At 39.1% G+C, this 24,866-nt stretch overlaps 1 long non-coding RNA gene across 1 annotated transcript; it reads left to right on the top strand.

The window, feature by feature from the left end:
* Positions 1–7,169: 7,169 nt before the first annotated feature.
* LOC127370335 (uncharacterized) lies at positions 7,170–9,147 on the top strand. Its single transcript, XR_007886200.1, has 3 exons — positions 7,170–7,460; positions 8,156–8,248; positions 9,081–9,147. It is a non-coding gene; the product is annotated as an uncharacterized LOC127370335 (long non-coding RNA).
* The last annotated feature ends 15,719 nt before the right edge of the window (positions 9,148–24,866 follow it).

Raw genomic sequence — 24,866 nt, forward strand, 5'->3', positions numbered from 1 at the left:
TGTGTCCAACTGGAAAACTTTAGAAATCAACAACATTTGTATATTCAGAGATTCTGGAAGTTTTAATGAGGTAGAAGGAGTGAAGACTTTTTAAGGATTTTAATGTTGAAATTATACTTTATTTGCAGAATAAAACATATCAGACACAAATTATTGTTCCAAGCAGACTATTTGTATATATGTCTTAATATATGTCAGTCTGGAGGGGGTCTTTAAGCTCCAGTCATCACAATAGAAACATAACAAAAGAGTTTCAGTATTTCTCTGCTTTATCTTCCTCTAAATGACTTGTAAATCCTGCTACGGGTAGAAGAAGAAACCTTGTTGCATGTGTGTGTGTGTTTGCGCCTCTGCAGTGAATGCATTTGTTTCCCCCATGACCGAGAAGACAAATGAGTGAATCAGCGTGGACCTAGCAGTATATGAATATTCATTGGCTGAGAGTGAAAAGCTGGATGAGACGAGTAGGGCTTAACAGGACCTGCACCTGGTGAACCTTGATCTGTTTGTATCAAAATGTTCTGCAGTGAACAACAAGTGGAAGAAACCAATTCACAGTGACATGTGTGTGTGTGAGTGGGACCACAGATGTGTAATGGAGAAGAATGAACACACAGTCAATTAAGAGATTAATGAATATGTATGCTTTATTTTGATGTGTTTTCATACAGCACTATACAAGGTCAATTTGATAATGGTGACTGATGATCATATTATTATTATTTATCCTTTATCCTGTCTTTTCCTGATACATGAATTCTTGCTAACATTTTATCTTGTTCTTATCTAAGATCAACCCAGTCAAGCCACCTTCTGCTTCAAAATATGACTGGTATCTCTCTAGTGTCATTTCTGGATGCGCCCGTCGTCGAAGGCAGTTCAGTCAGACAATTCAGGTTTGAAATGTTTATTAAAGCAGTATAGCATATTTAGATTTTGGCTCGTCTAGGCTCCGATCCTCATCATTCCCCGCAGATATGTTTACATAGAGATACTAGGGAGTGATGAGCAAATGCATTAAACCCCTAGCTGGAGCCTATAGGGGTTTTTGGTGTTCAGTATTTTGCTCAAGGACACTTCAACATGTGGCAGGAGGAGCCAGGGATCAAACCAACAACCTTCCAATTAGGGGGCAACCCGCTCTGCCTCTGAGCCACAGCCACCACATAAACAGGGGGTGCCTTTTCATAGTGTACCCATCTCACTGTACAACCCACTCTGGCACCTTTTCCACCAAATTACCTCTGGTTCTTGAACTGTTTCTGTTCAAGATTGGAACCTTGGTACTATTAAGGGGCGGCTGTGGCGCAGAGGCAGAGCGGGTCGTCCCCTAATTGGAAGGTCCCCAGTTCCTCCTGTCACATGTTGAAGTATCCTTGAGCAAGATACTGAACCTCAAATTGCTCCTGATGCCGTGCATCGGTGTGTGAATGTGTATGAATGTGTTAGTTTCTGTTCGATGGACTTTGCCATCACTGAGTGAATGTGTGTGAAAGGGTGAATGTGGCACGTAGTGTAAAAGCGCTTTGAGTGGTCGGAAGACTAGAAAGGCGCTATACAAGTACAGGTCCATTTACCATTTACCATCTAGCAAACCAGCCTATGTTTCCTCCAGTTTTGACCGGAACCATTGTAATGAAGGATGTATTATCAGGGCGTTGCACAATGCACCACGACCTGCAGAATAAACTTTCATGTTTTGAACTAGTTTATTAAACTTAAGTTAAACTTAAAATCATGATTTTAAAAAACTTGTAAATGATTTTAATTCTAGTTGAATACAAGTTTAATAGTTCAAAGCAGTAATAAGAGGTTGTTGAGAGAAAGCTCTTAATGTGTTTTATAATGACTAATAAAGAGTCAATATGGAATCAATATGCATGCTAATAAGCAACCCATTAATGTTTAATATGTTTGCCTTAATATAACGGTGCCCGGTTAGCTCAATTGGTAGAGCTGGCGTCCCATATACTAAGGCTGAGTCCTTGCCGCAGCAGCCCAGGGTTTGAGTCCGACCTGTGGCCCTTTGCTGCGTGTCATCCCCTCTCTCTGCCCCCCCTTTCCTGTCTATCTCCAGCTGTCTCTATCAATCAAAGCCCAAAAAAACACTTGTCACATATCCCCTGCAGTACATGTACCCTTGTAGGTTTTACACAAAATCAGCTAACACTGCTGCGCTTTAATGCCTAATTTTAGGTCTTTTAATTCATTGTTACTTAGAAATGTTTTTCAGTCACCCAAAAGCCGAGGAACAGCTAGCGCAAATTCTAACTTACGGCAAACCTAATGGTCCTTGTGTATTTGACTACAGATCAATAGATCACATGTGACTGAGTAAAGACGTCACTGACAACATGTTCAGTCTACATCCTGATTAAGGAGGCGTTGCTTTGTAGGTTTCTTTAAGTCCATTGTGTATTTTTCTTCCATTCTCAGGCTCCACCCAGTGAATGGCAGTATTTGTGTTTTTAGTGCTTGCTGTGCCATTAGCTCCAGCTTCTACAAAGAGCCTTGGTTGACCTGGCTAGCGCTGTCCTTTCTCATGGCCCATGGTCTTGCATTGTGAATGGGTGCGCATGGCCTTTCTTGAGGACCTTCGGCCAGTATTGTGAACGGCTGATTTAAAGCTTGTGGTCAGAGAAGTAGGTGAAGGTCAGGGCAGCAGAGGTCAACCCCGGAACATCTGATTTACTTCAATATGCCTGCAGTCACATAGATGGAGCTGTAATGAGCATTAGGACTGAAGCGGTCTGCTGGGGCAGCGAGCGCACTGTCACACAGACATGATGTAGCGCTTTCAGAGGTAGCCATGCTATTTTGTACACTGAAAAAAGTCATTAAGGGTCAGTTCACCCAGATTCCAAAACACAGATTCTCTCCCTTCCCTCTACCCAAAGATCATTTTGATTTTATTTTTCAAAGTTTAGAGATATTTGTCTTTATAGAGGTAAAATGTGGTTGCTTCAATAATCCACAGAACTCACTGTGAAAAAATTTCTTTGGATTATCCATGGACACTGAATCAGGGAAGAGATGTTGCTGATGTTTTCTTAAAATTAAATTTCCAATTCTGTAACTAGCACAAACTGGAAGGCATTTACCTCGATTTGACTGGAGTGGTGCTATCAACCAACCACGTAACGTAAATTAAAATAACTATTTGTATGATTAGATTTTGTTAGGGATAACTGAGAAAAATGCAATGTGATTCATAATCTGGGGGAACCAACCATAAGAGTATCTGTAAAATGACTGATTCCAGTTTAAATGGAAATTACATTATCAAAACATAACCTCACTGTCACATCACCAGATTACAAAGCCTTTAAACTTAATAGCGTATACCCTTATACTATACTTATATATAGACTGTACTTTTTCACTTTTACTTGAGTAAAGAATCAGTACTTCTACTTTTACTGGGGTCTTTTTTACACAAGTCTGTACCTAGAGCCGGAGGATCTGTCCTAGGTTTCTGCCTTTTAACAGGCAGTTTTTCCTTGCCCTTGTCGCCAAGTGCTTGCTCATGGTGGTACTGTTGGGTCTCTGTAATTAATGTTATAAAGAGTTCGGTCTAGACCTGCTCTATTTGAAAAGTGTCCTGAGATAACTTCTGTTATGATTTGGCGCTATACAAATAAAATTGAATTGAAATTGAAATTGAACTTCTACTTGAGTAAAGAATGTGTGTACTTTTGCCACCTCTGGTCGACAGTGAATTAAGCTCTTGTATGCTTCATTTCAGCTATAGATCAGCTAAATATTCAGTCACTGATTCAGCCTATTGCCAATTTGTTCCATAAATTGTGGTGGTTGTGGCTCAGAGGTAGTGGGTTGTCTAATTGTCACTGATCATAAGGCTGGCTCCTCCCACTGCATGTTGAAGTGTTCTAGGGCAAGATACTGAATGCCAAATTGCTCCTGATGCTGTGTCATCGGTGTGTGAGTGGATGAATTTGACAGTGTTGACAGTAGTGTAAAGCGGTTTGAGTGGTCGGTTGACTAGAATGGCACTATATAAGAGCAGTCCATTTATCATATCATACAACCCTACAAGAAAACATCAAAGTTTTACTCAGTGGTGCAACAACTCTGTAAGAAAGAGAAATTAGAACATCTTTGCAAAACATTTTTTTTGCTAGTTGTAAAGTTGACACTATAATGTCGGATGGCTCTGTAAATTACCTTGCTTTCTTGTATACACCTGCCAAAATGTTGTTAGACCTTGGGGAATAAGTCTTGTGTAATAGGCCGTGAGATTACACCAGTATTAAAATACTGTAATATAGTTCAATTATATGCCCTTAAATAAGATATTCATTCTCAAGATCTCTAGATACTGACTTAAGAGAAAATCACATCAGTGGCAACATTTCTTCATAAAGTCATGAAGGTTAAATATGAAACAATATGCTTCAAGATTAATGTTTATTTTTATGATCCAACAACAGTATTCTGTGTAACTATACCCATTTTTACAGAGCAACGTGGTCTGCCTTGATTGATGACATTTCAACTGTTGGAAATGTAATACATTACACATCATTTGCATCCTTGTGTCTCACATTCATACTTTCTATATCAAAAGCCCAGACAAAATTTTGTCATGGAGCCAAAGCTTGCAATGGCTCTCTGTCTACTGCAAAATAATCTTATATTTACATTTCAAGTCTAGTCTGACTTGTTTTGAGCATGGACTAGATTATCTTGTTGGTCAAAATAGTCATCAAAAGTGATATTTTCACAATATCCTCACCAATGCTAACATATCTGTACATTGGACCCAGCAGAACTTGGAGCTAAATGCTAACATCAGCATGCTAACATCAGCATGCTTACATGCTTATTGACGTTGTTAAGCAAGTAGCATTATCATACTCACCATCTCAGAGTGTTAGGATACTAACATTTGCTAATTAGCATTAAACACAAAGTACAAATAACGTTGGTGGGAATGTCATTCATTTTGCTGGTATCATAAACCAAAGAATTGGACAAACGGAAATTTTGACCTGATGATGGCGCTAGAGGAAAAGTCAGGGGATCAATAAAGTTACTTAGCTTCATCCTCTGAACATCTGTACCACAATTCATGGCAACCTATTAGTTGATGAGACATCCTAATCTGGACCAAAGTGGTGGACCCACTGTTAAACATCACCAGATGTCAGTTAGCATGGAGGCTCTGTGGTTAGTATGTATGCCTCTTAATGTGAAAGTCATCAGTGTTGGTCTAGTAACTCAAATCTTTTTATTTATCACTCAAAAGTAGCATTGTTACTTTACTTATTACTCCCTGCCAACAGTGATTAGTTACACTCTGAATTAGATTACTTTTCTGCTACTCCCCACAAAATTCAGAAGATGATTAAAATCCAGTTTTGTTTGTTAAAATCAAAGTAATGTAATATTTCCAGCTGCATTTCCATCTTCCAAGCTAGTTTCCTTCATGATTAAAAAAATGAATCCATGGATGTGATTGGATTATTGGATTTTAGATCAGTAGGGGAGGACAACAAAAGTATGGTTGCAACTATTTATTACTTTGCTTATACTACATTGTACAAGAAAAAATATTTTATTCTAGCTACTCAGTGAATGTCTTTTGGACGGTCAACTTAGATGTTTGGACCAGAAATTTGTCTTTTTTTTAATCTTATTTTAAGACTTCTAGTAGATGAACATCTTGACTTACTTTATTAAGAACTCTTATCAAGAGAAAATTACTGCACTGGCAACCAAATGTGCTTGGTTCCAGGAAAAGAAATGTTTTAAGATTCCCCCCCAAAAAATCCCAATCCTGTCAGGCTGAAGGCTCGGTTTGCCCGTTGTATCCATCACAAATAAGGTGAATAGTATATAGTATAGATTCCATGATAAAGAACAGAGATGAGCTGCAATCAATCTGTGATGCAATAAATCTATGGTTCTTAACAAAATGTGAGATTGTGTGATTCCAGTATGTTTTAGAGCCATTTAAAAGGTTAAAGTATATTTTCATGATTATTGTGATAATTTTGTGCACTGCAATTACTTTGGCCGAGATAATCGTGACCTCAAATTTTGTCCCATGCCTAGGTGTGGGAGTAAGTTGCAACTGTATTAATAAACACAACTACAAAGAGCTAGTGCAGTTGTATTGTCCACTCAACAAAGAAAATAATCCAGTAAAAGGCGAAGATGTGGGAGGCATTCCCATCACCTTCTTGTCACATTATCAACTGGAGTGAAAGCATGTATTAAAAAGGCTTTGAGTGCCTCTGGGGTGTTGGCTGTGAGTGTGTGACGGTGATTGTGACTCCATTTGTGTATGCTTGTGTGTGTATGGAAGTGTGCTTGTGGGTGTGTGTGTGTGTGTGTGTGTGTGTGTGTGTGTGTGTGTGTGTGTGTGTGTGTGTGTGTTAGTGAGTGAATGAATAGCAGCTTGGGCTGTCACATTAGCCATGGTTTGGAGTGTTAGTGGGCGTTTTTCTGTCACTGTGTGGTTTGGTCCGGCTGAGACAAGCCTGTCAGAGGGAAACCCTCAGTTCTCTTTCTCAGTCTGAGAGGACAGAAAAGAAAGAGAGGAGTCAATATGGAAGAAAACAGAGAGAGACGGACCTCCCGCTCGCCCAGTTCCTGTTGTGCTTTGTGTGCCGAGACAAGACAGTAAATGTGTAGGTGTTTGTCACTGACAATAGACAGCAAGCAGAATCTTCTGCCTGCTTAGTTACAGCTGCCACGTTCAAATCACTACTACTGCTGCTTTTTCATCTGACAAATCACACACTGTAAAAAGACAGTTTTCCCCATACAAACAGTTTATTAAGCCCAGTTCAGACCAAAGATTCATGATGAAACCAAACAGCTTTACAACGTTCTGGGAAAAGGTTGCAGCAGCGTGGACTGGTTGTCTCAGCTCAGCTCAATCCCGCTGCAATTCAGCTTGTCAAATCTCCAGTGATTGGTTGTGGAATGTAAGGCGTGTCACCTGTTCAACAACCATTCATTTACACTGTAATAAATGATTCTGTGGTCATATATATATTAAATAATGATTTAGGTAAAAATATATTCAATATAATTGTGTCCTTGGTTTTATGTCAATTATTTAAGTAAAACAAAATTCTAAATGTTGAAATAAAATGTACTTATTCTAGTTAAATAAAACATAAGCATTCTGTTCACACTCAAAAAACTGATCCAAGCCCTTCTTTGATGTGACACATTAAACTGTTGTTTGCTTTGCTGAAACAAATCTATTAAACACTAAACCGATGTAAATTGAATTGTGGTAACGTAATAGTTTCACCTTGACATTCATGAACTCAAAACAAATGAGTTTCATTTGAATTGGGACCGCCGCAGCGCGCTCTCAGCCTCCGTTCCTCCCGCTCCTTTTTCACTGACAACTTCTGCCAACGCTGCTGCGGGGTTTTACTTTACAGAGCCACGGAAAGCTGCTGTAATTCCACTCCTTGGTGAGTACTCCATTTTGTTATATTTTAAAAAGCATGCTGTGAAAAGACCGACAAATTTTACCGTCAGTGAAGTCGGACATGGGCTAGCGGGCTTGCTAGCTAAGATACATGAGGGAGAATTAAGTTTGACTAAGTGTCTGTGGTTACTCTGACTCGGGTTATAACCACACAACTTTTACTTAAAAAGTGTAAATGAACATGAATTATGAGTCTGTTTAAGCAGACCCCCCCTCACCTCTCCCCTCCCTTCCCCTCCTCAGTCAGGGTCTCTCTCTCACACACGTTAAACCTGTTTGTGGCTTGTAAAGACCAATTACTCGCTGCAAACTTGTCGCAAATTGCCGTTTTGAATGCAGTGTGGGTCATTTATGTGATATATACAGTCTATGGTTACAACACCAAAGACTGTATAAGACCAATAACAGTCAGTCAGTCATGAATATACAAGCAAGCTTTTTTTTTTACCAATACAAAAAGAGAAGCTGTGGCACAAACATCCTCTAATGCTGTCAGGAAGACGAGGTCTGTAAATGTCTGTTATTAATTAATTTTATTGCTTTCTTTTACAGTTTGATTATATAATTATTTTTTTCACATATACAACAGATAGCCCAAAAACCTACTGATCTTCAGACTGCTCTAATCCCTGCACCACCATCATAACCAGATGTCTTTATTTCTCACCCATGTTTTAGTGCGATGACATCAACATAAGGAGGGAGTTCATCCTGAGAAGCCTTGTTGTCTATGTCAGTGAAGACCCAGATGTGTTTTTCAAGGAATATTTGGTAAGTTTATTAAAATTATCTCATGTAGTATAATTGTAAACCTGCAACATAAAAAATACTCTAATTCATCTTTTTTCCACTTTTCCTGAATTTCCTGTCTTCTGGCACCTCCATTTTACTCATCAGGACATTACTGCAACCTAGTGACACGTAGTAGTCACTGTACACACTGGAAATGATCATACAAAGATACACACAGTACACGCAGACACACATACCTTTATAAGTGGGGATGGATTTGGTTTCTCACTCCTGAGTTTTGCTGAATATTTTCTGGGGTAGATTCTAAAAGGATCATTGAAATTGCATAGTTTTAAAACTGAAAAATGTTGGCCATAAAGCTGCTGACATTATGTTGCTACAGCTCTCTTGCACTGCTATAGCCTTGGCTCTGACAGCTCCAGTTTCAGGCAGTGATGGAGCTGAAGCTGATCGGGCTCAGTCCACTGTCATCCATGTTCTCCAGAATCTGAGGAGCAGTCTGTGAAATACGCTCCACCCTGTCTCACCTCCTCCTCTCCTTGTTCTGTCATGTCCACTTTTTCCCGCATTTTTTAAAGTGATGAGAGGGGAGGGTAGGTAGGGGTTATCTATAATACTTAGCTATCATTCCATGTGTTTTATAAATATATGGTGACTTCAGGAAGCAACACTGATGAACTGTTGCTTTAAACTGGCCTGTATCGTATAAAGTTGAAGGCTACAGCCCGAATTAGACCTGTTTTTAAGAAGCATTTATAAGTTGCTTTAAACTTATTTTTTTATGTTGTATATGATTTTCTGTTTGTTGTTTAGCGTTTTACTTATATTTGTTTTCTGTGTTGTTGTTCAGTCCTCTGCAGCTGAGGATGCAGAGAGGGACATCGCCACAACAGTCATGGGGATTTACACAATCCGAAGAGATGGACATGAAGAGCTAGAGGACATGGGAGTTGTGATTGAGGGCATTAAAGTCCTCAACAATGTTGGCAGCGTCATCATGGGGTTCATCATGCTGTTTGGGCTCATTTATGCCCTTGATCTAGCCTTTCCCGAAAACCTCAAGTACACCTTTGAGTTTTTCCAGAAGATCATTATGAACTTGGATGGACACAAGCTGACAATCAAGCTGTTTTCATAAGGCGCAAACACTGTGTCCACACATTCAGTGACAGTCAGCATGGATGTTTTTCTTGTTAACTACTTGTGTAGCACATCTTGAAGTGTGTTCCTATGGATAGGCTGTGACTGGACTCAAAGAAATTCATTTTTCTCTCTCCGGTTCACTGCTTTACCTTCCTTGGAGCACTTTTGATAGTTACTGATCTCTGCAGACCGGGAACACCCCACAAGAGCTGCAGGTTTTGACCCAGTCGTCTAGCCATCACAATGTGGCCCTTGTCAAAGTCGCTTAAATCCTTACATTGCCCATTAAATCAACGTTGAGGATAAAATCTTAAATGGTAAATGGACTGTACTTATATAGTGCCTTTCTAGTCTTTCGACCACTCAATGCGCTGTACACTACATGCCACACTCACTGATGGCAGTGGCTGCCATGCAAGGTGCCAACTGCTCACCAGAACAGAAACTAATTCAATTCAATTCAATTCAATTCAATTTTATTTGTATAGCGCCAATTCATAACAGAAGTTATCTCAGGACACTTTTCAAATAGAGCAGGTCTAGACCGAACTCTTTATAACATTATTTACAGAGACCCAACAGTACCACCATGAGCAAGACCTTGGGGACAAGGGCAAGGAAAAACTGCCTGTTAAGAGGCAGAAACCTAGGACAGATCCTTCGGCTCTAGGTGGGTGGTCGTCTGTCTCGACCAGTTGGGGTGAGAGAGAGAGAGAGAGAGAGAGAGAGAGAGAGAGACAGATAGACAGGTGCACAGCAACAACAGTATTGGCTAATCATTCATACACACTCATACACTGATGCTCCTAGCCCGTACTCTGATTTTCTATCTGAGTTTTTATCAAGTTTAGTCCTTCAAAACAGATAAAGTAATTATTGTAGGTGATTTTAATATTCATGTGGATGTTGACAATGACAGCCTTAGTAATGCATTTATATCATTGATAGACTCAATTGGCTTCTGTCAGAGTGTAAATAAACCAACTCATTGTTTTAATCACACTTGTTTTATCATATGGCATTGATATTGAACATTTAATAGTCTTCCCACATAATCCTTTCCTATCTGACCATTATTTAATAACTTTGAATTCATACTATTAGATTATAAGCCATTAGGCAAAACTTCCTACAGCAGATGTCTATCTGACAGTGCTGTAGCTAAATTTAAGGAGGAGATTCCTTCAGTGTTTAATTCAATGCCATGTCTGAATTTAACAGAATCCTATAACGACTTTAGTCCCTCTGAAATTGATAATCTTGTTAATAGTGCTGCAGGCTCACTACGATCAACATTAGATTCTATCACTCCTATAAAAAGGAAATTATTAAAACATAGGAAACTAGCACCGTGGTACAACCACCAAACCCGCCAATTAAAGCAAAAAGCTAGAAAATCTGAAAGGAAATGGCCCCTCTAGAACACTGTGTTCTCTGAATGCTGGGCTACTTGTGGTTCCTATAGTCTCTAAAAGTAGAACAGGAGCCAGAGCCTTCAGTTACCAAGCTCCTCTCCTGTGGAACCAGCTTCCAGTTGTGGTTCGGGAGGCAGACACCCTCACCACATTCAAGAGTAGGCTTAAGACATTCCTCTTTGATAAAGCTTATAGTTGCTGCTAATATTACTGATATTATTGTTATTATTGTTTTTCCTTGCCGCCGTCACCAAGTGCTTGCTCATGGTGGTACTGTTGGGTCTCTGTAAATAATGTTATAAAGCGTTCGGTCTAGACCTGCTCTATTTGAAAAGTGTCCTGAGATAACTTCTGTTATGAATTGGCGCTATACAAATAAAATTGAATTGAATTGAATTGAATTGAATGATAACCAGATAATCAGTGTTACTCATTTCACCAGTCGGTGGTAGGAATATTATGGCTGATCGGTGTAAAGCACAACACCAATTTTACACACAATACCTTCAAACAAATTGCACAAGTATATATAAACACAGGCTTATAATATTCTATTTATATTTAATGTTCATTATTATCATATTTTTTGTATTTGGTTAGATTTCATTTTGTTATTATACTTTCTTTACTATTTGCACTGAACTTTAATTTCTCCTACACGAGATCAATAAAGGAACATCTTATCTTATATTTGGTGGTTGTATATATTGTCTCTTTTTATTGTCTTTATTTTATTTTAATTTATACTTTTCGCATACTGTTTATTGTTATGCACCCAATAACCCAAGGCAAATTCCTTGTATGTGAAACCTACTTGCAATACAAACTGATTCTGATTCTGATTCTGATTCTTTGGTTTGACTAATGATCTGTTTGTCCTGACCTGTGGGGGAGTGGGTGGTTGGTCACTGGCCTTTACTCCTGTGTGCTTGTAGTAAAGTTCATTATGTTCTAATGATGAAGCTTAACTATTAAAGTGACGTGTATTGCAGTGGTGGTGAAGAGAATCCTCTTTTACTGCTCTTTACTGCTCTCTACAAAGACTTCTAATGTGTGTAATTACTCTGACAACAAGTGACTATCACTTAAAGGTCCCACTTGACCAGTGGACCTCAAGTGCATTTCAGTCAGTTCCCTCCACATTGTGCTAAGCCTTCATGTTGCTACAATGGCTGTATTGCACAGGAAAGAAACCAGTGATCTGTGTTAATGTCCAGTGATGAGCCTGGCAATAACTGAATCATGCTTTTAGTATTTTTGTGAAATTTTATGGAGGAAGAAGATCAAATTATGAAACCATTTATTAACTAATCTGTATTGAGGTTTTTGGCAGGGTTTGCAGTTCTTATTTATATGTTTTGTATGTTATTTTTTTTGTTTCTTTTTGTGTTTTTCTGTTTCTCTCTATCCTGTACTCAGAGGCTTTTTGTAGGATAAAATATTAGTATTTGTTCATAGGGGACAGTTTTTGGAGTGGATGAAGCTACAAATATCACACCGGAGTTGCAGGGAGGTGGTCAGGATGAGCCGGATTGTGGACACCTTTGGAGACCTAGGGGCCCTAGTGGTCAACTCATGCTGTAATCACTCAGAGGCGCCGGAAATGGAATATAGGCCCCTTGGCAACGGCCACACTGGCCATAATTCAGCCTTGGTCTAGACTGTGACTCCAGAGACAAGATTTCACATCCAGTGTGTGGTCAGGTTTAGGCAACAAAAACTCACCTGGTAGAGCTGGCACCCCATGTACCAGGGCTGGGTCCTTGCTGCAGCGGCCCAGGGTCAAAACCGACCTGTGGGCTGTGTGTCATCTCTTTCCTGTCTCTCCACAGCTGTCACTATTGATTAAAGACAATAAAAACAGCCATGGTGACAGACTTAGGATTCTATAATGACTGGAATGATGTGGGTTCCCTCTTGTGGAAATTCAAAACAAAATAAGAAAATTAACATACTGTATGTTAGCGAGATAGAAAGCTTTGTCAAGACACTCATGCGAGGATATTCACAATTATCCCGATTCCTGATCATCCCAATAATGAAAATGTTTGTGTTTTTGATAGCAACAGTATTGTTTATCGTCTCATCCCCAAACAGATCCCTAATTAGAAGACTGATTCTACCTCCTATTTCTTTCCAGTGTCAAGACGCTGTTCAACACTCATTTCTAGAGAACAAGGAAAACTGCACTGTGAAAAGCTTTGAGCGTCTTACTGAAGACTGAATATAATAGTGACTTGCTATTTTTGTTTTAAAGCCTTGTGCAGAGGCCCTAAGATCTTCCAGCGTACATCCACATTCCTGATGTTGGTTTGGACACCCTGATGAATGCACTTCATTGTTGACTCTGCGCTGAACCAGCAGTTGTACATTAACTAAAAATCAATAGTAGCAGGAGTCGTGTGTGCCCGTGTCTGTTTTGTCTTTGTCTGATGCACTAATGCTGTGATCAGAGGCTGTGAGGTGTTGTTGATTAAGCATTTAAGAGATGGACAGACATTAACCTTCCTGTCACTGAGGGCAGAGGTGACATGTTAACAGTGGAAAGAAAATACATGTATGATCATCCCACATTGACTCTCACAAATGAAAAAATCAACTTGTATGAATGTTAAATTTAACCATTAGGTAAACAAAATTGCATATTGTCATTGAGCTTTTAATTTGGAAGCAAGATCAAAACACACAATTACTAAGCGCTGCAATAATCAAGATGATCTCACTTTACATATGTCAACATTGAGACCACAGTAGTAGGACATAAACAAAAGTCGTGTTTAGACCCATAAAATGCTTCATGAATTCTATAAAATCACATGATCCACTCATTTGTTTTTTTAGTAGTTATTTAGTAATTATTAATTATAGCATAAATCCAAAATCTGACTTTTTGGTTCATATGTGACTCAGATCAAATTTTTCATGACAGTGTGAACAGCACAAAAGACATGGAATCTGAGCTTTTCCAGTTCTGATTTGAATCACTTTTAATGTGGTCCAAATCAGATCGGTCTGATTCTTTGCAATGTGACCTCAGTGTGAACAGTCATATTGGACTTTTAATATAATGTGAACACTCAAACAAACTAAAAAATCCTATCTGAGCAATAAATCAGCATTCTTGCAGTAGGAACATAGCCTAAGACTCATTTTGGCATTCATGTGGTGGTAAGCAGGTAGTGTACAGTGGGCTTCTCAGAGCTTTTTTACTAAGAGCTACCTGCTGGTGCCAAAGACGATGCTATGGGAGCTAAGAAATTAAACCAAAACAGTAAATTAGTATATAAGTAAATAAGGACAGTAAGTAAATAATTCTTAATCACAATGACTGAACCACACACAAGTTGTGATATTGTTGATATAAAAACACGTTATCTTTTATCTACAGCCAGTGTTTAGTTTGTCCCTTCTGGGCTACTGTAGAAACATGGTGGTTCATGATGGCGGACTCCATGAAATAAGAAAATCTCATTCTAAGGTAACTCAAACAAAATTCTTATTTTCAGGTTATTATACACAAATGAAAACATCCCTATGAATATTATATTCCATTTCTTTAACACTGGACCATTAATTCATCATTCATTCATCAAACTGGAACAGAACGACACATGATGTGAAATATTAATCCATTCTCACAGCAATTTGTGAAATAGTCACAAAATTGAATCCATTTATTCTTGCCTGCTGATACAAATTTTCCAATTATTGAAAGTTGTGTTGGCCAGCACAAAACAGTTGGGAAATTTGTGTCCGCATGCACAAATCAATAGGTTTTCAATAGGTTTTTTTCATAAATCAATGCTATTGGTCAGCTTTTATGTTTTACAAATTATACAATACTTTTTGCCCCATTTTTAGGGACCGAGCCAGTATCAACTGGAAGGTCCCTATTGTTTTTGTTATGTTTCTTCTTACCTATTATTATTTTTAACACCATTGACTGCGTTTTTTCCCCCCTGAACATATACGAAAACTCAATTTTATTTGGCAAAGTGGTTAGGCCTGGTGAAAAACTGGATATTCTTTGTGTTGCTTTCGGGTCGGCCACTAGGTGGCGCTACTATCATAAAAAGTGCGTTTAGGCTAATAACTTCTGCATAGTTTGTCACACATTCAAAAACCTTATATCCACGCGTTCGGTGAATAGAGCTGAATCTCCCCATATGGGCCACGCCCACTTCCGCCTAGAATTTATTTTTGTTAGAGCGCAAAATGTCCTTAAACTACTTTTTCGTGTTCCTCCTACATGCTTTGTCCGATTCGCACAAAATATTTTCACGTAGCACCTGGGGACTGTCCTGGCAAAAAAAATAATTTGAAGAATTTGTGATATTTCAAAAATAAGCATGTTATAAAATTAGCACTTCCTGTAAATGTTTTGTCAAAAAAGGAAGTGGACCATTTCTCCACATTGGTATGTCCAATTGACACCAAGCTTGGGTCCATAGTTCCCCATGTCTTCCTTAGGCAACCTGCACAATTTCAGGCCATCGCCACAAGGTGGCAGTCTTTAAAATGAAGAAGTTTATATCTCCGCATCGGCACGTGTGATTAAAATGAAACTTGGTACGATGCTTGGCTCCCTGAGGCTCATTAATAAATGTGTCAACAATCCGCCACTGGGTGGCGCTCTGGTGGCATGGTAAATCACTTTGCGGAGACCGTAATAGTTATGAATATGATATTCTCAGGGCACGTGTAGACTGGTGACTGAAGCTCACATACCAAAAATCGTGTTTGTCGTGTTTGTAGCACCCCCTAAAGGATTTTAAAAAAGTAGCCCCGGCGCCACGTTTCACCGATATGTATGAAACTCGGTAGGCACATTACACGTGCTGAGACGTACAAAAAAGCCTCTTGGACCCAAACCCCACGGGAAGTTGGCCATTTTGATTTTCATTTTCACATTCAGCGAACTTTTCGCGTTGTATTTGAACGAACTCCTACTAGGGAATTCAGCGGATCTGCTTCAAAATTGGTCTGTACAGTCAAAGTATGTTGCTGATTAAAAGTTTTGCTATTTGTGCTTGTACGTTGAAGGGCATGTCCGTGGCGTGGCATCAAAGTCAGCCATTTAGAATTTTTTTTGACATTTTCTGTGATTTTTCGTGTTGTATTTGAACGAACTCCTCCTAGGCAATTTATGGGATCTACTTAAAAATTGGTCAGTGCAATCGAAAAACATTGCTGATTAAAAGTTTTGCTATTTGTGATTGTACGTTGAAGGGCGTGTCCATGGCTTTCCGTCAAAGTTGGCCATTTTGAATCGAATGTCAAACTGTGATGCCATTTCCGGCATTTCAGGGCTTCTATTTTAACTAACTCCTCCTTTTCGGATTGACTTCAAATTCGATCACTGCAATCTAGACACATTGGTGATCAAAAGTTAATAAAATATCTACTGTTCGTCAAACGGCGTGTCCGTGGCGTGGCGCTGATTTCCACGGTTCGCAGTGAAGAGTCTCACTATGAACGCGTAAGTCTTTTGCACGGTGTCTATGAGGGCTTGGGCGTGGGGCGACGCGGCGTGGCTGTGGTGGGCGACCGCAGTGCAGGCCCCGACCTAGGTTGATGGCGAGGTCCCGCCCAATGCTGCTTAGATTTTTTAATATATTTTTTTTAATTTCCTGAAAAGTAACAGTTTATGATATATGAGGTTTCTGCCTGATACTATACATTAATGTCAGATAAAGTCAGTCAGTTGTTTTCCATTTTATCGTATTACTCACCTGCTCCATAGTGTTTGTCACCAGGATCAGCACTTAGCACCTACAGAGAACAATAATGTATCATTACCTCTTCTTGCTTGAGTCACTGCATTTGTGTTCTGGTTAAAAGCAGCATTCACATCCAGATATGGGCTCTGGTTGCCTCAAAGCCTTGTGCTGAGGGCCTGCAGAGACTGACCACTTCTTTGAATATAGCACCTATTACTAAAGCCCACATTGTCCTCCAGAGGACAATAAGTGATTTTAGAGATCTTGAAGGATGTGCATGTTTACTCACACTCAGCCACTTCAGCCTCCTCAAAAAGCATGTTTCTATTTAAACTGCAGGGAAGGAAGGCAGTGATTATCGAACAGGTCTTTAAGTGCTGCTGTTGTAAAAGTAGCATGGTGGCTAGCTTGAAGATGTATGTATCTGTCCATAGGGGCTGAGAGGCCCATCATTAAGACTGGACACAAAGGTCCAACATAATACTGTGTGAAAACAGAGATAGAGCAGAGGCAAAAGACTGCACCTGCTTGTCTTTTTGCACCTTGCAACAGAAACCTTCTTACATAGGACAGCTCCTCTGAAAAAACACTATTTGAACAAGGGTACAGCTACCTAACGTTAGATGATCATCAAACATGTTAACAATACTGCACAGATGCTTATGGAACCGCCAACCTTCCAATTAGTGGACAACCCACTCTACCTCTACCACAGCCACTCATTATATATATATATATATATATATATATATATATATATATATATATATATATATATTGTTGCTAACTTTTCTGCAAAGGCTTGCACATGTAAAACTAACAATAGAGGGCAGTATTTGACAAGACAGTAACACTGCTGGGTGAATTACCAAGAAATTTGGTAAACATTTCAATTTTCAATTCAATTTAATTTGTATAGCCCCAATTCATAACAGAATTATCTCAGGACATTTTCCAAATAGAGCAGGTCTAGACCGAACTCCTTATAACATTTGTGTCTGTGGATGAATCCAAGTGAAGTGCATTTTGTAGTTGATCCTGTGAAATATCTGCAAAAGGGATTGGTTCTTCAATTTGTCCTAGATGATGTAGCACCAGCATGAGTTTTTGGTTGAGACATTTCCACCACTAGCAGGTAAAAATTTACTTAATTATCAAATATAGTTCATGACCAAATACTTGTTAAACTAATGGTCCTTAGCTGTACCAAAAGATCTTCATCCATTGTCAAATACTGACACAGTTTTGTCAGGCACCTCCATATCTCATACAGAAGCCCAACATACCATGGGCCTTTTTAATACTTGGTTAATGTTGTGAAGAGGTCGCAATTTGGTTAGGTTTAGGCAACAAAACTATTTGACTGTAAGAAAACATTATGATTTGGTAACTCCTGCTTGCTTGCACCTTCCTCTGAAACAATCAGAAGCCCAATGTCTTCTCCTTTTGTGACCTCCTCTTCTGAACTGCCAGGCTAAAGCACATTATAAAGATAAGTCAGAAATCAGGAATATACCATCAATTTACCAATTCACTATTTCAATTTGGTAAATGTATATAAATGTATTTAGTCAAGATAATTTTAACAGAAAAAAAAGTCTCAGGACTGTGATTTTTTATTTTGTAGATATAAAAGGCTCACTTTAAGACATTTTCAGGTGATTATACACAAATGAAAACATAGTTTAGAGTATTATAATTAATTTCTGCCATATTCTGTAAATAGAGTCCCCTAAATCTGACATATCTTTAACATGGTGAAAAACAACAACAAACATTGATATTTACACATAACAAGTTTCCCACGCCAATGAAATTAATTCACACACCTTGCAGACACAGACGAAACTTGAAGGATCCTCCTTCAGGTAGTATGGAAGTCCAAGCAAAGCAACTGCTCTTCTCTTCTGATTTGAAGTCTCATAGCACAACAACAACAAAAGAAGAAAAATTGTAATCAAGCATGCCCATGTCAATTCTGAGAACACTGGGGTTGCTGCTGTGTCACTTAGCGACAAATTAAACTGTGGTTTAGAACAGATTTACAATCTGGTACATGTTAAATGAGACATGGCTGTTCTGTCAAAATGACACTTTAAGATGTTTGGCTGTTTACATGACATTGTAGCATTATAAAGCATCATATGTCATAACACAATGTAGTAAAAATCTTTACTGTCCTTACTTGTATGTCAAGGGGCTGAAGCAGAGTACGCAGGGGTGCACTGGTGCTACTTCGCTCTGTACATTTTGAGCAGGCTCAGGACATATTCGTCCAGTCCATCAAAGAAAGACCCGTGGAGTTCAGTCGAAACCAGTCGCATAAACTCTGCACTGATCTGTAAGGACAAAAGCAATTATTAGTCGTATCAGTGGTTTCCTTACAACATAAAATACATTGAGAGCAAAGAGGTCAGCTTTGGCTCTCACAGGCCAAAACTTCTGTTCTTAAAGTCACACACTATGGAAGCCCTAAGAAGTCATGCATTCATACATTTTATTTCCTCCATTTTCTTGTGATTAGGAATTAATTTCATTTGTTTCCTCGAGATAACGGGATAATTATCCAGCGATCTTGGGATAATAAGACTTTGCTTTTCTGGTGTTAAACTTTGCTGCTTGGCTGCCAGACTTTGAAACACTGTAGCCTTTTATTTAAGTGTGTATTGCAACATACTGTACATTTCTTTCTAACCAAACTCCTACTGCTAACCTGCTCTGTTGCTTCGCCATACACACACATTCACTGCACACTCTCAGGCCTATTATATCTGATTTGTTATCTTGAGATCTCGAATTAATTATCTTGTTATTTTAGGAAAACAAAGTCAAATTAACTTGTTATTATGAGAAAACGGAGGAAATAAAATGTATGAATGCATGACTGCTTACGGCTTCCGTAACACACTCAGATATGATGCACAAATATAAATCCATAGTTGAGCTACTGTTACTACTACTGTTCATGTTACCAACTACAGCAACTAAAAATTTTAAAATTCACCATAAAAGATCTGATGTTACTAAAAACTGCTGCTGCCAGGTTTAATTTGAAAATTTCAGTGTAACATTTATCTAATTTATCTATCTAACAATACTTAACCAAGCATTTTGATAAATACAAGCAGGCTAAAAGTGTGTTCTTACCTTGATCTTCCTCCTCCTGATCCGAAAAGGAAGTTTATTTTGGCACATGGAGGTGTATAGCCCTTGTTGGCTGTGTGGGGTTGCATATGCACTTTTGCAGGGGCCACACGTACATAAGTTGAGTCAACTAAGAAATGTATGTTGCCTGAACGACTCTGATTGAACTGATTAGTTGGGCGCAGAAAAACTTGATATTTCAAGTACACATTTTAGTTAAACTGACTGAAGGAAATGAGCTGAGGTAACTAAAACCTCGTATCCTTTTTTACAGTGTAGTGCCAACACTTTAAACTTAGGTGGAACTAAGGAGTGCCGTCCCTAAGCAGTCTCAAAAAGCCTCTACCGTGGCTGCAGACTTACACCCTGTCTACTGAGATGATCCAAATCTCTTTTTTTTTTTTTTTTTTGGTCATTTGTGTCTTCAGTCAGATCAGTTTGTTTATGACAGTGTGAACAACACAAATTACATGGAATATGATCTTTTTCAGTTCTGGGCCACTCAGATACAGGTCATATCAGAATTCATGTGACATTTACATCACTCTGGATCAACATTCATCATGTGGGTCACTTCAGGACCGTGACTTGTTCACGCTGGAATCTGATATGGGCCACATTTAAAATATAATACAGCCTAACAAAAAACAATCAGATCAGATGGAGGTAGCTGGTGTCTTTTAGGTCCTCTCACAGATAGAGGCATAGCTGAGTCTTTGGCCTCCCCACTGGGAGGCCTCTCTGCCCCCACACTATACACTCCTGCTGTTATTTGCTCCATTGATCAAAGTCACAAAAAAATGACTATAACCACACTTTCCAACCCATCTTTAATACTCTACATCACAGTGTGAACTTTGCCTTTCCAGTCAAAGGACTAAACACACAAGAAAAAACAAGGGAAAAAAGCAGAGGCATTATAATTGCAATGGTGGGTTGATGGGGGGGGGGGGTATGAGACAAAACATAGCAGGCAACTGAAGTGACCTGAAGGGGGAAGGTCTTTTATCGAGACGTCAACAGCAAGGGGGGCTACACTAACAGAGGCTGTAGACAGCATCTGCTTCTATACCATTAACTCCACTAACATTCATTCATTCGTCTGTCCATCCAACCCTACTTCCATCCATTTGTGTGACCGATGCGTCCATCACTTCGTAATAAGTAGAGAAGTTCTATCAGTAAGAATAGCACAATTGATCTCAAACCAATTTCTTTTATCACGTTCACTGCTTGCCCATTTTGATGCCTATTAGTACTGTGTTGATTGCCGTCGCATGCTAACTACTGAGTTCCACTTCCGTCCACCGAGCTGTGAATGTAAAGTGCTCTCTCTGTCTCTCTTGATATTTTGTCTTTATTCAACCACCCGACAACCTCTCTATTTAGTGCGACTATTGTGGTGTCCAGATAGACTACTCAAATGGTTAGCCTTCTTTGGATTTTCTGACAGGTGCCTCTGAAGAGGTGTTCTAAAACGGCAAATCAATTAATGGGGTCAAGAACAGACCCTAGAGGTCCCCTGAGTTCTACCATTGTCCTCACATGACCTGTTTGATTAAAAAAAATTATATTAAATCAACAAAATTACTCCATCTTGATATGTGAGAGTAAATATGATCTCATGGCACTCTGTGGTCTAATTTTGATGTCCCAAGTATAAAAATGGAGGCTAACCAATGACCTAATTGGTATAATCTGTAACATTTCTCTCTCTATAAACTCTAGAGAAACTCTAGATCTATGTTCTGTATGAAGTTGAGTTGTGTACTTCCATTATCCCAAATGTTTCCAACAATGTTCAAACTCAGAGAAATCTGTCATTTTATTCAGGTAACGCTGCGTTTCACTGGTCACCTGTCAGTGGCGTCATATCCCCTTTGTGCCTGCGTCAGCGTTGTGGTTGTCTGCCAGAAGCTGTCATACATTGACTGTTGATCCAGTCTGAAGCCACATTGTTACCATCCACTGTTTAGATCTTGGTGCTTTTTAACTCTAGATTTGAACCGGATGAAGGATTTTAGTCATCAGACGTCTGGATCTTAAGTTATCAGAGAAACAAGCTGAGCTAACGTTAGCAGCAGCTCGGCTCACAGCCCCTCCGGGACATCCTTTGTCTGCCAGTGTGGGAGAAACAGTGATTTTTAAGGTGGAACTGCTTTATTCAGTGTTTTTAGAGGTTTTAATCAGCAGGTCTGTTTGTTTTGGAGAGGAGGAGACCTCTGTGGATCATTGGGCTCCCGGTAGAAACCTCCTGAACCATGAACACTGAAGGAATCCTAACCGGGAGAAGCTGACTGCAATGACGGCAATGTTGGTGAAGAGAACAGCTCCCATGATCCCACACTGCTTCATCACGTCATAAAGCTTAGTCTTCTGTTATTGATTAAAGGAATAGTTCTACATTTTGGAGAAAATGTGATTTTTTGTATTCTGGTGGAAAGTTAGATAAGAAGATGATCATATCTGTTCATTAAATATGAAGCTACAGTGGTTTGCACAAAAATAACAATTCAAACTTTTACGAGGGGTTGACTGCTTGGACTATTTCTTGGCCCTGACCAGTAACTTCCTGGAGTCTGCGCTGATTGCCTTGCAGCTGCTCAAAGCCAAGAAATGGTATGGCACACAACACGCCAGTGAAATAAGTGAATAATTCAAACATTTTACAGAGATAGGTCCAGGACATGTTTAGCCTAGTTTAGCACAAACAAAGAGAAACTATTAGGTTTGCTTGTTGTTTATCCTTGCTTGCACTCATACATCAGTCTAACATAAACCTGCACATAAATCCTGGACCTTTGTACTGAAGATTATCTTGATATCAATGATTATTTGCTAGTTTTTGTGTTTAAAAAATTGTCTTAACTTCCATAGATTCCTCTTTGAAATGAATTAAATCACTGAATGACTAATGTGTTTAGTTTTCCTAATCAACAACAAAGCTGAGATTTTACTGGTGGTGTCATCTATATAGTCTCCTAGCAAGAGACAGGGGTCAGGTCAGGACACTTGTGTGGTGAAGTGGCCTCTTTTAGTCTTTCAACAACGCCTTTGTGTATTTGCAAATGGGGGATGTGAGGAGAAGTGACGACTCTGCTCAAACACTGGTGTTGGACATGTCCTAGAACAGTAGCTTAAATAAAGATAAAATGAGGTATCAGAACTACTGGTAGATGCATACTGTACTTCAAAAAGTAAATAATCATCGTAAGAGTCAGTTATCCTTCCCGAATAACTGATATGAAACATACATATAACATTTTCTAACACTCAACCCAGTCTCCAGTCTCTCAGAATTAGCTACCAACGAGTTGGGCTTGGGCTAATGGTTGGGTACTGAAACCTCATACACTCGGTATCTACCGGACTGGATCACATCGCAGATGTCTGTGCCTCATTTTGGTAACAGAGCTGTGATAGCTGAAATTGTTTTCCTCTGGTGTGAACGTTATAGGCAACAGAGGTATTGCTAGTGGCTAGAGGGATGCCTCCAGCTGAAGCCTACTGACCAAGCTATCAGCTGCCAATTTGAGGAGTTGGGAGTGAGAACCTGTTGTCATAGCACCTTCAGATACACTTCTGAATACATTTTTGTCCAAACAAATAGTGTGGATTTTATACTCCATCACTAATATTGAAAGCTCATTAAGGAGGGATCTTTTAATGACAAGTGTGAACAGAAGGAATTATTACAGTACGCAAAACTGTTTCTGTTTATTAGGGCATCTATTGTTTTAAAATGTGATGGAATAGGACCAAAAAAAGTGCCAGTACCGTAATTTAGCCCAACCCCAACCCTAAACACAACATAATCCTAGCCCTAATTGTTTTGCCAATTTTTAATCCTATTTTTACATTTTCAGCTGTGCTTACAAGAAGATGCACTTACACAGGCTTTCAGGAGTACCTCACCAGCATCGCTGTACACAGGGTTTTAGAAATATAGAGGTTCAATTCCTGAACTTGCTAGAGGGGTTTGGGGCATGCATCCAAGAATCAAAGTAGTTATTTTTAGGCAATTTCTAAATTGCAACAAAAGCAACTTTTATTGTATAGCCCTTGGAAAAAATACTGAGGTCCATACCTTGGTGACCTGAATGGTTGGTTGGCCCATGGTCATCAGTAGGGGTACTCATGGGAAAAAATCTGAACTGCCAGTAGTAGCAGCAGTACTGGCCCATTTAAGGCACTGATGTGAGCATAATGTGGGGTTTCACAGAATTTCTTCTAGTAATATCCAAGAAGAAGAAGAAATGATACTTTATTAATCCCCAATGATTACAAACACATAATCCATGAAATACAATCTGTGTGCTGGACTTGAACCAGCAACCCTCCGGTTCCCAAGCCAAGTCCCCACAGACTTGAGCTACTGCCACCCCGTATATAATGTATACATGCATACATTTGCATGTGCGCAAATACACAAATATACATATGCACATCTATAGACATTTCATTTTGTAATAATTCTTATATCTTTTGTGCGGTATGAAAATGGTATTGGTCTTCTATTATCTCTCCATATCACTGGACAATTAGAACTTATAATAACAGATAATAGTCTTGCAATGCCTGCATAATTGAGAACACAGATAGGGAATGGAGACCCTGACTTTCTACTTTTTAAAAAAACACCTAAACCATAATAATAATAAAAGTAGAATCAGCACATAGGGATGTGGCAGAATGCCAGTATACTTTTCAATCCTTATCAGTATTTGCTGTTGGCTTGCCGGGAACCTACAAAAGCAAATCGTAAAGGTTCAAAGCTACGACTCAGCTTCACCCATTCACCATGTGTTTCAGCCATCTTGGTGTGCTAGCATGTCAATTATTAACTGGCTCGGTGTTTCCTTAGAGAAGGTTGATAACATCCAATAAAGCCTTTTAGCGTGTCTGCATCCACTAGCCTGTTGGTTTACAGTAAAACACAGCATTAAATCTATTGGCATCTATTGTATTTGATGGATGGTTGTACAACTACAGAGTGAGACATGAGGTGGAGGTGAACTTTCACTGATCTGGAGTATAGTAGTTCTAAAATGCTGCCATTTGATCTGGGACTGTTTGTTTCCCATTATTTAGCAGGCAGCTATGGCACTTTAACTAGCACATTTTTTCAATTTGATTAATTATGTCCAGTGTCAATGTTCACTGTCAATGCAGGAAGTAGCGTGTCCTTTACGTAGAGAGGGAGAAAGTAAGGGA

The sequence above is a fragment of the Dicentrarchus labrax genome, unplaced genomic scaffold (genome assembly GCF_905237075.1).
Source record: "Dicentrarchus labrax unplaced genomic scaffold, dlabrax2021, whole genome shotgun sequence".
NCBI lineage: Eukaryota > Metazoa > Chordata > Actinopteri > Moronidae > Dicentrarchus > Dicentrarchus labrax.